The sequence below is a fragment of the Mustela lutreola genome, chromosome 2, assembly GCF_030435805.1.
Source record: "Mustela lutreola isolate mMusLut2 chromosome 2, mMusLut2.pri, whole genome shotgun sequence".
Classification (NCBI taxonomy): domain Eukaryota; kingdom Metazoa; phylum Chordata; class Mammalia; order Carnivora; family Mustelidae; genus Mustela; species Mustela lutreola.
In genome coordinates, this window is record NC_081291.1 from 138,988,521 (window position 1) to 139,004,829 (window position 16,309).

General features: G+C 36.0%; 1 protein-coding gene and 1 pseudogene across 1 annotated transcript in view; one reads left to right on the forward strand and one right to left on the reverse strand.

Moving 5' to 3' along the window:
- Window positions 1–16,309, reverse strand: part of PPM1L (protein phosphatase, Mg2+/Mn2+ dependent 1L) — a 285,019-nt gene that overhangs the window by 245,641 nt on the left and 23,069 nt on the right. The gene's annotated exons all lie outside the window — the stretch shown is intronic.
- Window positions 4,965–5,205, forward strand: LOC131824914 (small ribosomal subunit protein eS27-like; annotated as a pseudogene).

Sequence of the window (16,309 nt, forward strand, 5' to 3'; positions counted from 1 at the left end):
TATTCCCAGGCCAGGGTTTCCTAAACTCTCAGCTTTGAAATGGAAGAGGTAGAGAGGAGGAAATCTGTGATTGCTGGTTGGTTCCCTGATTGAAAAGAAAGCATTCCCTTTCATGGCTTTAAGTTCAGATTTAGGGGAAAGTAGTAAAGGGATTTCCCTGAGATCTACCCCTTTAGGTCTTCAGGGAGACAACTAGTTGAAATCACTAGCACAAAACCACTCTGAGATCAAAGAGCTGTAAACAAAAACTGCTGGGGGAGCCCTGTGAAGATTTACAAAGAGGTAAGTGGGGGGATGTTTGTAGTTTTCTTAAAAGTAGATAGAAATGTAATTAAGCAGTGACAAGATAGTTTAAATTCACCTGGGGAAATGTACTTAACTTGTAAATATAATTCGGATTACTTTAAAACTGTTCAACATTGTGTCAAGATATTCCCTATACAAAGTTATTCATTCCTGCTTTATCTTCTAAACCAAATCCTGAAACACCAGAAAAAGGCACAAATAATATCTCTGAGAGAAAAGGAGGCTGGTGGTGATGCATGACACTGACGAGTTAAACATGACAGTCAAAACCGGGGTCTGAAGTTTGTCTTGCTAACTTTAGAGCAGTGGTTCCCACCTAGCGGTGATGTTTGCCTCCTGAAGGATATTGGTAATGTTGAAAACAGTTTGGTTTGTCACAGTCTGGGGTGGGGGTGGGGGTTGAGCAGGAACCAAGGATGTTGCTAAACATCCTACAATGAACAGGCCAGCCTCCAAGACACTGAAGAATTCTCTGGACCAAAAGGCCAACCATATCTAGGTTGAGAAACCCTGATCTAAAGTTAATTAGAAAAAGAGCATATTTGTTGTACATAGATAGATGATTGATAGATAGATAGATAGATAGACAGACAAAGTTGGAAAAATTCTTGGGGAAACCAATACTTACGGATGGACCCACATTTTGAAGATGAAAAGGTACAGCAATACATTACAGAGCCTGTTGTCTGGGTGGGATTTCCCCACCCTTCAGTCCATAAGTAACATTTCTCCCTAGAAGTATTATTCCCTGGATGGTAGGGTGAGGTTCACCAGCTAATGTACAAGAAGCAGCTTTTTTGTTTAGTTAGATATGGACCCAGTCAAGACAACCAAAACTAATCTACCAGGTTCAGCCTCTGCCTCAAACCAGATCATGTTACCATCACCCCCAGGGTCAAAGTGGAGGTAACTCTTGTTCTCAGAGGGTGTTGTTTGGATTAATCAGCCCATTAAGAACTGCATGTTTTATAATGAGCACAAAAGAGACTAAGTGTTTTTAGATGTTACAAATGATGTCTGTTGCTTGGAGCACTTGAAAGAATAATATTAAAAAGATGCAAATCAAACTACAAGGTGAGCAACTTCTCTTCCCCCAATCGCAGACCAAATGCCTTTCCGTGAATATTCTGACTTAAAATTTCATATTATTTGCATGTGGCTGGAAGCTAGAGTTTTATCATGAGGACAGCTATATGCATGAGGACACCTGTCACAGCAGGGTTCTCAAAATATTTTAACGAAATCAGAATGTATTTTTCCCACTCACCAACTATCAGATTTAATATCTGATCTTTACTCTAAACAGTCTTACAAATAATTTGACATCCCAGACCACAGAATCTGAACATACATAAAACATTAGAACAATTTTCCCATAAGCCAAAAGTTGAACCTTTCAAATAACAATAACAAAATCAAAATTCAAGTTCTATAAAAATCAACCTATAGAAGAATTAAATTTCATGGAAAATAGCATGCACACCACTTTAATAAGCTGAAATTAAATAATGTGCACAACCATCGTACACATGGAAAAAAGCAGCTTACTGTATTTCCTATCACAAAACACGTTTGAAGGTTGAGGATGAGGGGGGCGATTGGGAGAAGACTAATGGCTTTTCATTCAGCAAGGTGACCATAGGTCACATCCCACTCCACAGACAGCAATTTGATACAGAAATGTGTAAATGCAGCCCTTGAGTTATTACAGTCCCTCTCCCCACCGGAGGACTCTGTCTCAAACTATGGCCCCTTCAGGTCCCATCCAGCTCCAAGATGCCATTTTTCTAATATTTGAAAAAGGTTAACAGATTCTAATGACTTGCAGATTTCAAATCTTTTCTCTTTCTATCAAAAATACCTAAATCTTACTCCATGCCCAAGGAGGCAGAGCATAATTCCCTAGTCCTTAAGTGTGGACTGCACATAGTAACTTCTTTCCGAAGAGCACAGTATGAGAAGGGGGGGTAGGAAGGGAAGCATAACTAACTCTATGGTGATAAACATTATCTCAGTCAGATAACTGAGGTCAACATCAACAGTCCGAAAGTCCTGTTGATTATGTACCCTTGATAAAATGTGGTAAGAATGGCACTTTAGCTCTATGGTCTTCTTCCCTAAAAACCTCTAACCCCAATTTAATCATGAGAAAAGCATCTGACAAACCCAAACTGAGAGCCATTCCACGGTGAGCTTTCCTGGTTGGTAATCATATACATCAATGTGCCTCAGGGTGTTGCTTCCCATCTGGGACCCTCCCACACCTGGCCCTATGCATCACTTCATTGGTTAGTCCTGCTCTGTATTCTTTATAGTAAAAGTGTAATCATAAGTATAGCACTTTCCTAAGTTCTGGGTCATTCCAGGATATTACTGAACCTGAGGAGTAGTTAGTGGAAACCTCTGAATTTATATAGCTCCTTGCTCAGAAAGGCAGGTGGTCTAGCAACCCCGATGCTCCCGCTGATGTATCAAATGAGAAGAGTCTTGTGGAGAACTGTGACCTCAGCCTGTGAGTGTGCACTAACTCTGGGTCATTAGCATCAGAATTGCTTTGCAAGTAAAAATTTCATTTCCCAACAATGTATCAATATTGGCTCCTCAATTTTGACTAAGGTACCATACTACTGCAAGACGTTAGTAAGGGCAGAGCTGGATGTAGAGTATGTGGGAACTCTCTGTACTAACTTTACAAGTTTTCTGCAAGCCTAAAACTACTCTAAAAATTTTATTTTAAAAAATGTGCCTTTATCTTTATTCTAAGCTACCATCAAATATGAGTGATGTTCAGAACAAATTCGTTACTTATGTGGTCATAACTTTTCATATTATGCCACAATATCCCAAGAAGAGTTATCATAAACTAAATGTCACTAAGAAAAATAATTAAAAGTTAATTATATGAGCATACTACTTTAATCACCTCTCATTACCTAACATAAAAATTAGTTATGTGTATTAGGCCTCACTTTAATTTTTAATCCAGTTATTTCACTATATTAAGATAAGGCTCTCGTTCTCATTCTCCCTGAAGGATAATATTATATGTATTATCTGGGTGCATGTTGAGATTAAACTATTACCACAATAGTTCAGCCATGGTAATTAACACACATCCGTAGATTTTAGGCTTAGAGAAACTCCAAACCAAACTCTAGATGCTGGCCTATGAGGGCCCTCCAGATCTGGCCCTTGTCTGAATTGTTAGTTCCATCCTTCTATTCCTGGAGCAGAACAAGCTCACTACCACCTTTCTGCTACCTGGTGCCTCTGCCTGGAATGTTGTACTTCCAGATCTTAACACTGCTGGCTCCTTCTTATTCAGGTCTCCGTAAAATGTCACTTTATCCAAAAGGCCTTTCCTGTCCATCCAATCTAAAGAAGCACTTCTAACCCTGGATTTTTTTTATTTTATTTTATTTATTTATTTGACAGAGAGAGAGATCACAAGTAGGCAGAAAGGCAGGCAGAGAGAGAGGAAAAAGCAGGCTTCCCGCTGAGCAGAGAGCCCAATGTGGGGCTCCATCCCAGGACCCTGGGATCATGACCTGAGCCGAAGGCAGAGGCTTAACCCGCTGAGCCACCCAGGCGCCCCTAACCCTGGATTTCTATCTCTCCTTGTTTATGTTTTTTCTTTTTCTTTTTCTTTTTTTTTTTGTCACATTGCTAATCACTCATCTGATATTTTCTAGGTTTTTTTTTTTTAATCTCTTTCTACCTATGCATTAGAATGCAAATTTCATAAAAACACAGACACTGCCTGCCTTAATCTAAGCCCCCTGGAACAGTGCCTGAAACAGAGCAGGTGCTCAATAAATGGTTTTAGAATGAATGAATGAAATGAAACCAGACTTAAAGAAAATCATGCAGTAAAACTAAATTATAAGCTATTAAGGGAAAGGAATGAATTTATTACAAAATTCATTAAATGCTAATTACACTCCAGGTTCATGAGATACATTATGTCATTAAATCTTCACAAACCCCTGCAAAGTACATATTATCATCTCTATTTTCTATTTACAGATGAAGGCTGAAAGAAGTCTAATAATCAGTTCAATGGCAAAAGTAACATGACTTCACATCTCATTGATTAAAAGCCTGTGTGCTCTTTCCACTCCTTCTTTAAGGCATAAAACCAATTCTTCATGTATGACCCTCTTTAAAAAATGGTCTCATGACAACTGGGAATCTAGTAGAATGCTGTCCACAGTGACTGTGTTATGACCTTAGCCTGATAAAACCATAAGAGACTCTTAATTTCACAAAACAAACTGAAGGTTGCTAGGGAGAGTTGGGGGATATGGAGAGGGTGGTTGGGTTATGGGCATTGGGGAGGGTATGTGATACAGTGAGTGCTGTGAAATGTGTAAGCCTGACGATTCACAGACCTGTACCCCTGGGGCAAATAATACATTATATGTTAATAAAATTATAAAAAATAAACAATTAATTAATAAATAAGTAAAAAGGTTTTTCTAACACTAAAAAAAAACAACAACAACAAAATCCTATGGAGTGAGACCAGAAGACAGAAAAACACTTACAGAGCTGGGCATTGTGCATGAAAATACTGTGAGCTGTGAGGTGTTTACAAGCTGAAGAACTTCTGAATGTACTGGCCACCTTGCCAGCAGCGACAACTTCCCCACGAGAACATGGCCCTCATGAAGGACCTCCTACACCTGACCCCGGGAGAGGAGAAGAGGAAGCACAAGAAGCAGCACTCGGTGCAGAGCCCCAACTCCTACTCCATGGACACCAAGTGCCCAGGATGCTGCAAAATCCCCACGTCTTCAGCCATGCACACATGGTAGTTCTGTGTGTCGGCTGCTCCGCTGTCCTCGTGGGAAAGCAAGACTTACAGAAGGATTCTCCTTCAGGCGGAAGCAGCACTAAAATACCTTGAATCAAGATGAGTGGAACAATATCCCAATAAACAGATTTTCGATTTAAAAATAATAAATAAATAAATAAAAATGTATTGGCCAAAACACTAAGGTTAAATTCGAACGAAATTGGGGAGGGTATGTGCTATGGTGAGCACAGTGAAGTGTGTAAACCTGGCGATTCACAGACCTGTACCCCTGGGGCTAATAATACATTATATGTTTATTAAAAAATATAAAAATTATTAACAAAAAATTCAAATGAAAGATGACTTAAAGAAGCCTTCTACTGCCTAGAATCCTCTATGAACACTGTACAACCTGCAAATAACTCGACCAGATCAGCTTAACACTGACTGACATAATCCTTAACAATTTCCTCCTCCAGTCAAACATACACACTTTGACTAACATGAATGAGAAAATGCCAACCTTCAAGATTCGGCTATAGTTTGTCTTTCCATGGTAAATTCTGCTATCCCTTAGCAAATTCCCCAAGGCTTGACTTTGTCCTGCTATTCTATGTTGACAAGGATCCAACAGCTAAAAATGATCACCTAAACTCTCACAAATAGTGTCAAATATATAAACACATGTCACTAATTAATATTAGACTCAATCAAAATAGGCTAACAAATCTATGTTATAACTAAGAAATATATCAAAGCCGTATCTCACAAAGCACCAAGCCCAAATAGTTACACTGACATATTCTACCAAGTTTTCAAAGGAATTGATAATTCTAATGATAGTTAAATGTGTGGGAGTAAAAGATACAAAGATTTAAAATTCTTTGTATATTGCCAGAAAAACACCAATTCAAGCACCCTTTAAAAAAAGATAAAAATGCCTAAAACCATCTCATTCACGATTCATACAGATATTCATGTAAATATTAATGTAGAAATCCTAATGCAAATATCAATAAACTGAAACCATCAATACTTTAAAAGAATAATATATGCATGATTATATGAGGCTTTTACTAGTAAGACAAAGATGGTTCAATATTAGGAGACTTACCAAATTTCATTAGCAGGTCAAAGGAGAAAAATGATAATATTTATAAATTTAGAAATATGTTTGATAAAATTCCACATAAATCTATTTTAGAGAGAAAGAGCATACAGAGGGGAGGGGCAGAAGGAAAGGGAGAAAGTCCCCACCAGACTCTGCACTGAGCAGAGCTCTACTCAGGGCTTAATCCCACAACCCCTGAGATTGCGACCTGAGCCAAAACCAAGAGGCAGTCTGACTCTCAGCTGACTACACGACCCAGGAACCCCTTAAAAATTCTTAGTAAAACCAAAAAGTAGTTCTAGTTCCTTAACATGATTATATGGGGGGGGGGGGGGGGGGGTAATATGTGTATCTGAAATCCAAGGCCTATATTATGACTAATGATAAAATTCTAGAAATAATTCTACTCAATTCAGGAAAAAAAACATACACATTATCACCAGCATTATTTTAAGACTACCCAAAAAGTATGAGTCAATACAACTAGAAGAGAGAAAGAAATGAGAGACCCAAAAAGCAAAGGAAGAAGCAAAATTATCAGTATTTACATTTAATATGATATATATGAAACTGGAAAAACTGTTATGAACAAAAAACTCAGAAAACATTACACCGAAAAAGATCCCATTTATAAGAGCAATAACTAAACAAAAAATTCCTAAGAATAAGTTTAATAACAAACTTAAAAAATCTAAATGAACTTTAAGACTACAGATAGCCATAATACAGTTGCAAATAAATTTTAAAAGTATTCTGGTCCTGGGTATTGTAAAATTATCAACTTATCTCAATTAAATTATAAAGGCAATGCAATCTCAATAAGAATACTAATGGAATTTTTGTCATTCTTATCGTTTGCAATCAGATAAACTGATTCTAAAAATCAGATAATAAAATGAAACAGGCTAGTATAGCCAGGAAAATTCTAGATTTTAAAATACTATAAAGTTATAATAATTAAAAGTTTGCACACACATGAAAAGCAATGAAATAGAAAAATGTTGAGCAATAGACCCACTTATATAAGAATTAAGTACACAATAAACTGTACTCAAATAGGTGGAGAAAAGACAGATTCTAGCAGGCTGGAAAAATAAAACTAAATTTCTACCTACCTCATTTCTCATAACAATAAATTCTGATTGAGCAAAGGTAAAAATAATTAATCTATGAAAATACTAGAAGAAAACAAACAATCTTTCAGGCCTCTAAATGTGAAAGTGCTTTCTAAATAAAACGCAAAATCCCAAAACTATCAAAGAAAAGAGTTAAATTAAAAAAAATTTTTAATTTTTTAAAAAAAAGCTAAATTTGACAGCATAAGAATTTTTTTAAATACACAAAGAAAAAATTGCCATAAGTCAAAACATAAAAACAAAATGCAAAATATACTGGCAGCACCTATGACAAAGGGCAAATCTTCTTATACAGACAGAAGAGAACTTTTCTTTTTAATTTTATTTATTTATTTGACAGAGAGAGATAGCAACAGAGGGAACACAAGGAGAGGGAGTAGGAGAGGGAGAAGCAGGCTTCCTGCTGAACAGGGAGCCTGATGTGGGGCTTGATGTGGGACTATGTGGGGCTCAATCCCAGGACACTGAGATCATGACCTGAGCCAAAGGCAAACGCTTAATGACTGAGCCACCCAGGTGCCCCAAGAGAGAGAAAGGAACTCTTACAACTTGATCAGAAAAAGAACAACAAAGCATTAAGAAAAAGGCAAAGGACATGAAACCAGAAGTTCACAAAACAAATACTAACAAATGGCTTATAATTCATAAAAAGATGTTAAACTTTAGTCTAAAGAAAGAAAAGTTAAACTGAGATAAAATTTTCACCTAGCCAACAGGCAAAGGTCAAAAAGTTTTAAAATGCAGTGTTCTGGTAAGAATGTGTGGATTCAGGCACTCTCACCTAGCACTAATGGAAGTATCAATTAGTCAATCCCCATGAACCTCCTTTTGACCCTATGTATCAAAATTGGAAATATATACTCCTTGACCCAGCAATTCCACTTCTAGAAATTTATCCCAAAGATACAAACATGGGAAAGATATATGTTAAAAAAAATAGATAAATTTTTATATATAATTGTCTATTACAGTAAAAACCTGGGGAAATTTAATATGTCCCTTGGCAAGGGATGGTTAAACAATGAACAGTTTACCCAGACAATGGAATACTGAGCAGCCAGTAAAAAAGGAATGCACTTGACCTTAGAAAGTACAAGGAGCAGTACAGTTTATGTAATATGTTCCCATTTGTATGAAAAGGGAACTGGAATCACATATGTTTGTACATGATTAAACTATTACTCAAAATAGGGAACAGGAAGCTGATAAACAATAGTTGTTTCTGGGGAGGGAGATCTGGAGTAGAAGGGAATGTAGAGATCTGGCGTTGAAAGGAAGAACTAGAGTAAAAGGGAATTTCATTTGTTATTGAACATTGTTTTTATAGCATATGAGTTTTTTAGTTAGGGTATTTTTATTTTTTTATTGTATATTGTATATTTATATTGTATATATAAGAATATATACATAAGATTTTTAAGTAGGCTCCAAACCCATCATGCAGCTCAATGTGGGGCTTGAACTCACAAAAACTGAGAGACAGACCTGAGCTGAGACCAAGAGTCAGACACTTGAACAACTGAGCCACCTAGGTGCCCCAAATTTGGGCATTTTTAAGTTATAAAAAGAACACTTCTTTCACCTTAGTCAGACATGTTACTTACAAAACACCAATTTCCCCTTTAAATAAATCTTTTTCTTTTTAAATAAATAAAATAACTATTTACTATTTCTTACACAAAGCTTTAAATTATATAAAACATTCACAGTATTCTAGGAAGTGAACTTTTAAAATTCTTTCCTATAAAAATGTAGATACTAAGACCCTTAAGTACAAATCTAATGATTTAACACCATTTTGAATACCTAGCACACTGGTTAACACAGAGTAAGCAAATACTTTACAAATGCTTGTTGGATGAGATAAAGCAAAAATGAACTGGGTAAAACAAAACATGCTCCCCAGTATAAGTTTTTCATATCGGACAAACAACTTCCTTATTGTGTCAAAGGTTTAGAAAGTTTTCAGTTACCCTCAGAACAACCACAGAGCCAGATATACTGGTTGGAGTGGATTCTTGATAACACACTCTTTCCCAACAATCACCACTTTTGTCTTCCCAATTCTGGTTTGTAGATCAGCACACCGTTTCTTCAATCTCCCAGCTCTTTACTTAGAGTAAGGTTTACCTGGGACAAATAGAAGAAGTTCTCTCCATTCAATGAACCCAACTGACCGTTGATCTATCCAAAGTTCAATATTTATCCAAAATTCTATGCTTACTACATAGTAGGAGCACAATAAGAATTTGTTGAGATAATTAACATTTGATGGGTGATTATACAAGAAAATGAATTCACCTTTGGGTGAGACAGTATATAGGGAAAAAAACAAAAACAATCTTTTTAAGTACTATTTAATAAGCATAAAGCCCAAACTTTTGTGGACTGTGGAACACACTAGGTAAACTTCAGAGCCTACCAATTATTCACTGTTTTACAGGGAATACAGAGTATGTGTAACCTCACCTCATTTTACACTGTGTGGCATTGTTTTTCCGTTTTCTCTTTCAAAAGTGAGTCCTATCTAATATCCATTAAAACTCCAACATTTTCTGCAAGATACTCCTATTGCTGATTAACTATTCATATAGTAGAAGATGGTTTGCTTGGCTCTTTACAACTTTTTCCAGTCCATTATCAATATCAAGTCACAGTCCAATAGCCACATAACTCCAGTATATGATATTACATATGAATGAAAGAGTGTGGCAGATGAGAAGAATATTAAAGCATTTTAAAAATACAGTGAAGATACAGATATATACATCCTAATATTTATTTGCTACAAGATACCCTAATAGAATGAAAACATTATTGCACATTCAAAAATGTCAAGTCCATGATGAGGTAGTTGCTCAGGGTATAGCTAAATTCAACTTGCTTATTTTACATAGTAGTTCACATTCATTATGCAGCTTTCCCAGATACTTCTGACCTAAAATAAATGTAGGATTCTCTTCCAAATTCCTCTTTGGTACTTCAAAAAGCTTACTGCTATGGCCATGTCTTCCACCTCTGAAGGCATTTCTTCAGTACAGTTACTGATTCCCAAGAACGCAGTTCTAATCAAGCATCCCTACATAATTACAAAGAGTCTTTGGGAAACTCCAGGAGACCATGTGGTCAAGAGTGAAAAAAAAAAACAGGCATTTAATCAGGAGCTGAGGAGGGAAGCAGTTTAGTGAATCCAGTTAGCCACAATCTTTGGATGCCTCCTATTTAATGTTTTAACATAGTACATGATAAATACCATTCTACTCATGAGAATCACTGAAAAAGTACATGTTCATCTGTATCACCATGATAAAGTATTTGTGCCTGAAAAAATTCAGGTGAGATGGAAGTTATCTGGTCCTAAAACCTTTGGATAAAAGCTGTGAGGGAGGAGGCCTCTTTAAGAGTTTTGGACTCAGTCTTATATGATGATAAACAGACCCAAGTTTGGAAGCATGTACATTTCCACAGTTGCTCAGAAGTTCCACTAGACCCAGAACAGACAATGGTAATTATTTTTATGTCTTCTTTTTTATTATCATTATTATTCTAATTCCAATATGGCAAAGTGTTATATTATTATTCAGGTGCGCAAAACATCACCCTGTGCTCATCATCACAAGTGCACTCCTTAATCCCCATCACCTATTTCACCCATCCCCCTACCCACCTCCCTCTGGTAGCCATCAGATTCTTCTCTAAGTTAACAGTCTGTTTCTTGGTTTCTCTTTCTCTTTTTTTTCCCCTTTGCCGGTTTATTTTGTTTTTTTTTTTTTTTTAATTCCATATGAGTGAAGTCATATGGTATTTGTCTTTGACTGAGTTATTTTGCTTAGCATTTTACTCTCTAGCTTCATCCATGTCATTACAAATGTCAAGATTTCATTCTTTTTTATAGCTAAATAGTATTCTATGGTGTATATATACCATTTTTTTAACTTTTTCTTTAAATTCCAGTTAGTTAACACAAAGTGCAATATTAGTTTCAGTGCACAATACAATGATTCAGCACTTCCATACAACATCCAGTGCTTGTCACAACAAGTTCACCCATTAATTTCCATAACCTATTAACCCATCCTCCCACCCACCTCCTCTCTGGTAACCATCAGTTTGTTCTCTTGTTCTCCATACTTAAGAGTCTGTTTCACGATTTGCCTCTGTCTCTCTCTCTTCCTTTTTCCCCTTTGCTTATTTGTTTTGTTTCTTAAATTCCACATATGAGTGAATTCATATGGTACTTGTCTTTCTCTGACTTATTTCACATAGCATAATACTCTCTAACTCCATCTATGTCATTGCAAATGGCAAGATTCCATTCGTCTTGATGGCTGAGTAATATTCCCTTCTGTCTATATACAGAATAACTCCTTTATCTTTCACCAATTGATAGACATTTGGATTCTTTCCATAATTTGGCTAGTATACATAATGATGCTATAAATAAACATTGAGGTGCAGTATCCCTCTGAATTCGTATTTTTGTACTCTTTGGGTAAATACCCAGCAATGCAATTGCTAGATCATATGGTAGTTCTATTTTTAACTTTTTGAGGAATCTCCATACTGCTTTCCACAGGGGCTGCACCAGTTTGCATTTCCACCAACAGTACAAGAGGGGGGTTCCCCTTCCTCTGCATCCTCACCAACACCTGTTGTTTCTTATGTTGCTGATATTAGCCATTCTGACAGGTGTGAGGTGTTGTCTCATTGTGGTTTTGATTTGAATTTCCCTGATGATGAGTTATGTTGAGCATCTTTTCATGTGTCTGTTGGCCATCTATATGCATTCTTTGGAAAAATGTCTACTCATTCCTTCTGCCCATTTTTCAACTAGGTTATTCATTTTGGGGGTGTTCATTTTATAAGTTCTTTATAGATTTTGGATACTAACTCTTTATCAGATATGTCATTTGCAAATATCTTCTTCCATTCCAGACATTGCCTTTTAGTCTTCTTGATTGTGTTCTTCACTGTGTAGACGCTTTTTATTTTAATGAAATCCCAATAGTTTGTTTTTACTTTGGTTTCTCTTGCCTCAGGAGATATATCTAGAAAAAAGTTGCTATGGCTGATGTCCAAGAGGTTACTGCCTATGTTCTCTTCTACAGTTTTTATGGTTTCAGGTTTCACATTTAGGTCTTTCATCCATTTTTTTATTTATTTTTGTAAATGGTGTAACAAAGTGGTCCAATTTCATTCTTTTGCAGGTTACTGCCCACTTTTCCCAACACCATGTGTTGAAGAGACTGTCTTTTACCCACTGGATATTCTTTCCTGCTCTGTCAAAGATTAGTTGACCATAAAATTGTGGGTTCATTTCTGAGTTTTCTATTCTGTTCCATTGATCTATGTGTCTATTTTTGTACCAGTACCATACTGTGCTTTTTTTAATGCCATTTTTTTTTATCTTTACCATTTTTTAATATAACTTTAAGTCCAGAATTGTGATCCTTCCAGCTTTGTTTTTCTTTTCAAGGTTGCTTTGGCTATTTGGGGTCTTTTGGGGTTCCATATAAATTTTGGGATTGTTTGTTCTACCTCTGTGAAAAATGCTGGTGGTAATTTGATAAGGACTGCATTAAATGTATAGATTGCTTTGGGTAGTATACACATTTTAACAATATTTGTTCTTCTAATCCATGAACATGGAATATATTTCTATTTCCTTGTGTCATCTTCAATTGCTTTCATCAGTGTTTTATCGTTTTCAGAGTACAGCAGACCACAGTAATTTTTACGAAAGCTTACTAAGAGTAATCTTAGTAATCAATCACCATTTGGAAGGAAAAAATTTTTAAACTTTCAGAAACTTTAAACAGTGTTAGAATGTAAAACAACACAATTTAATAAGTAAGCATTGCTATAGTATATTTAAAAGTTAAGTAAAAATTAAGTAGGTTATATGATTAGACATAAAAATAGTTTAAGTATAAACTCTATAAAGTGAGAGGCAGGATGACAACTCTGTTTTTGTACTTAACTCTTCTAACATTTACATATCTAAAAAAATTTTCAATCAGCATATATTACTTTTGAAATAATAAAAATAGAGATTCAAAAAACCAATCTAAATTATTAATCTAAACTTTAAGTTAATCTCAGTCATGGAGAAATAATCAATTCCAATCCTTCAGAAATCAACTAAGTGTAAATACAAATATATCTTATGTATTTTTTTCAAAAAACTAAATGAAGAAACAAATAAACTTAAACCCTCCCATATAAGCCAGAAGAACAGATTTCTCAAACCATTAAGCTAATAAAACAGAGCCCAGATTTGGCAGACAATCAGAAATCTTCAACAGGCTCAGTTAGTTTCGTGGAAACTACACAGTAGTTCACATGCACTGAAATTTTCATAAGTGATTGTAACTAAATGTATGTCATCTTATGTCTGAGGACAATTTCAATCACATAGTTGTTGGTGGTAGTGCTGAAAATGCAATCCCAACTCAACTTCAGGATGGACGTTAGATGGGACAAACCTCTATGTAGAAGGCCACACAACTGTCATGACACCCTGCAAAAGACTTCTATGAAATAAAGATAGCTAATGACATTTATTTGGCAAAACTAAATAAATAGAATGTGGAGAGTAAATGCTAATGGGTAGAGATTTCTTCTCAGGGGTGAAGAAAATACTCTTGAATGAGATAGTGGTGGTAAATACCCATACTAAAATCCCTTGACCTGCACGCTTTAAAGAAGTAGATTTTATGGTATATGAATTATATCTTAATTTTTTAAGTTAATAAATTTCAAGAAATAAAACACTGGCCAAAAATGACTAATGACATTTTGAAATGCATGTACAATATTTTAGCAGAGCCATTAGCTGGGCCCAAAAAAAGTTAAACAAGATGTACAAAACAAGACTAATGTCCTGGTGATTTCAGAGTTAATGTGATCAGTATTTTGATTTCAAAAAAAAGATATAAAGAGCCTCGAACTCAACCCTCTTATTTTTATTCTTCCTCTGAGAAGCTGCCTTCTGAAAAATTCCCCATGGTTTTCTAAATATGTCCAGACAAAGCAAAGGGAACACACTGTAGTCCATTACTTCCAGAAGTAGCCAGTCCTTCAGCCTTATCACCTTGTTCAATGACAGGAGATGAGCACCCACAAGTGCACCCAGCACTGTGCCATCTTCCTCCACCATAGGATTTCTTTTATGTGCCTTGAGCTCTTTTGAGTGTGGAATGCTTTTAGAGAAGACGTCTAAGAGATCTGTGCAGCTAAGCCAATTTCCTTTTCTTTTAGTACAATGGACAACTTTCTGGTCTCAATGTACTTCTACAGTATGGACAAATAAAAGCAAAGAATACATCACCTATTTGCAGAGGACGATCTACGAGATCATTCAGCCTATCCATGTTCAAATGCAACCACCTGCAGGACTGAAATCCCTTTCCAGGAGGTGTGCTTTTTAAACCATAAGAAAATAAAAGCACATAATAAGGCCAGCTATAACTGTCAGCCATAGCTATTAAGAGTTTACATAAAGCCACACATGAGTAGCTTTGATTGTCACCAAAGAGAAAAACAGGGTTTTTTCCTAAAAACTAAAAGATAATGGCAAGAAGGGAACAGGAGTGGGGCTTCTGTGGTACTGGTAACATTCTGTTTCTTGAATTAGGTGTTGAAGGCATGTATGTGTTTAGTTTGTGAAAATTCATCAAGCTGCAGAATTATGACATGCACTTTTTTGAACATGTATATGTCCATAAAAAGTGAAAAATTTAAAAAGGGAAACAGAATTTCTGAATAAATATTAATAGTTCCTTACTTATTAATATTCATTTGTATTAATAGTTCCTAACTAAACTGAAACATAAGTTGAAGAGTAAGGATGATGTTGATGGCAGCTAACTCTCAATAAAGCACTACCATGCCAAGTTAAACCCCTTACATACACTTTATCTTACAATGAGATAACATTCTCATATTTTAAAAAAGGGCTGGACCATGTGTGCTCTAGAACTATATCTACAACCAAATACCTAGCAGGGACTGGTACAGCAGGATATTTGGTTCTACTATAAACGACCTTTGAGTGACTCTAAACCCCCTATGCTGTCAAGAAGGAAAAGACCCTATACCTGAAACACCCACACCCCAAGGATAAACAGGGAGTTCAAAAACAATCAAACTTTTCCTGCCATTTCTCTACTTCCTCCTACCAAGGGGCTTTCACAAAAGCTGGGCTACAAAAACAGCTATTTCTAACCCAAACATTCCTCACCACTCCACACACTCAAGTGGCTGTTCTAGTTGCCCCTTGTAATTCCACAGAAGTCTGGCTAGGCCTGCAATTCTTTAAGCACGTTTTGAACCTGGGTCCAAAGGAGCCTTTGCCAGGGACAAGTAAGAAACAAAAGAATGACCAGTTTTCTTTTGGATCCTGAAGAATTCTTAAGATCAAATCCCTACTAATTTAACTTCAGAAGCTAATGAAATTTTGATACGATGGCATTATATTATAATAAGCTGTCACCTACTAAAATTTAAATTTTGAAAAACCACTTAGTTATCAAGCACCTGCTTTTGCTAGACACAACAGAGTTCTTTTCATCCTTTATCTCAAATTAACCCTCAAAAAAGCAAACATTTACTGTGCCTACTATGTGCCAGGTATCACTTTAGGTGTTTTACATTTATTAATTCATTTAATGTCGTAACAGCCCTATAAGATAAATACTAATATAATTATTCCCATTTTTCATATGAGGAAACTCAGGTCTAGAAGAGGGTGAGAAACTTACCAAAGGGCACACAACTAGAAGTAGCTGAGTGACGATCTGAAGCCAAGCAATTAGGTATGAGAGTCCACAGCCTTAACCACTGCCCTTCACACTCAGTGAAGCAGATATTGTGCCCCTAGCAGAGAAGGCAATACTATGTTCAGAGTATATAATTTACTTGACCAAGGTCAGACAGCTAGTAAGGAATGGGCCTGGA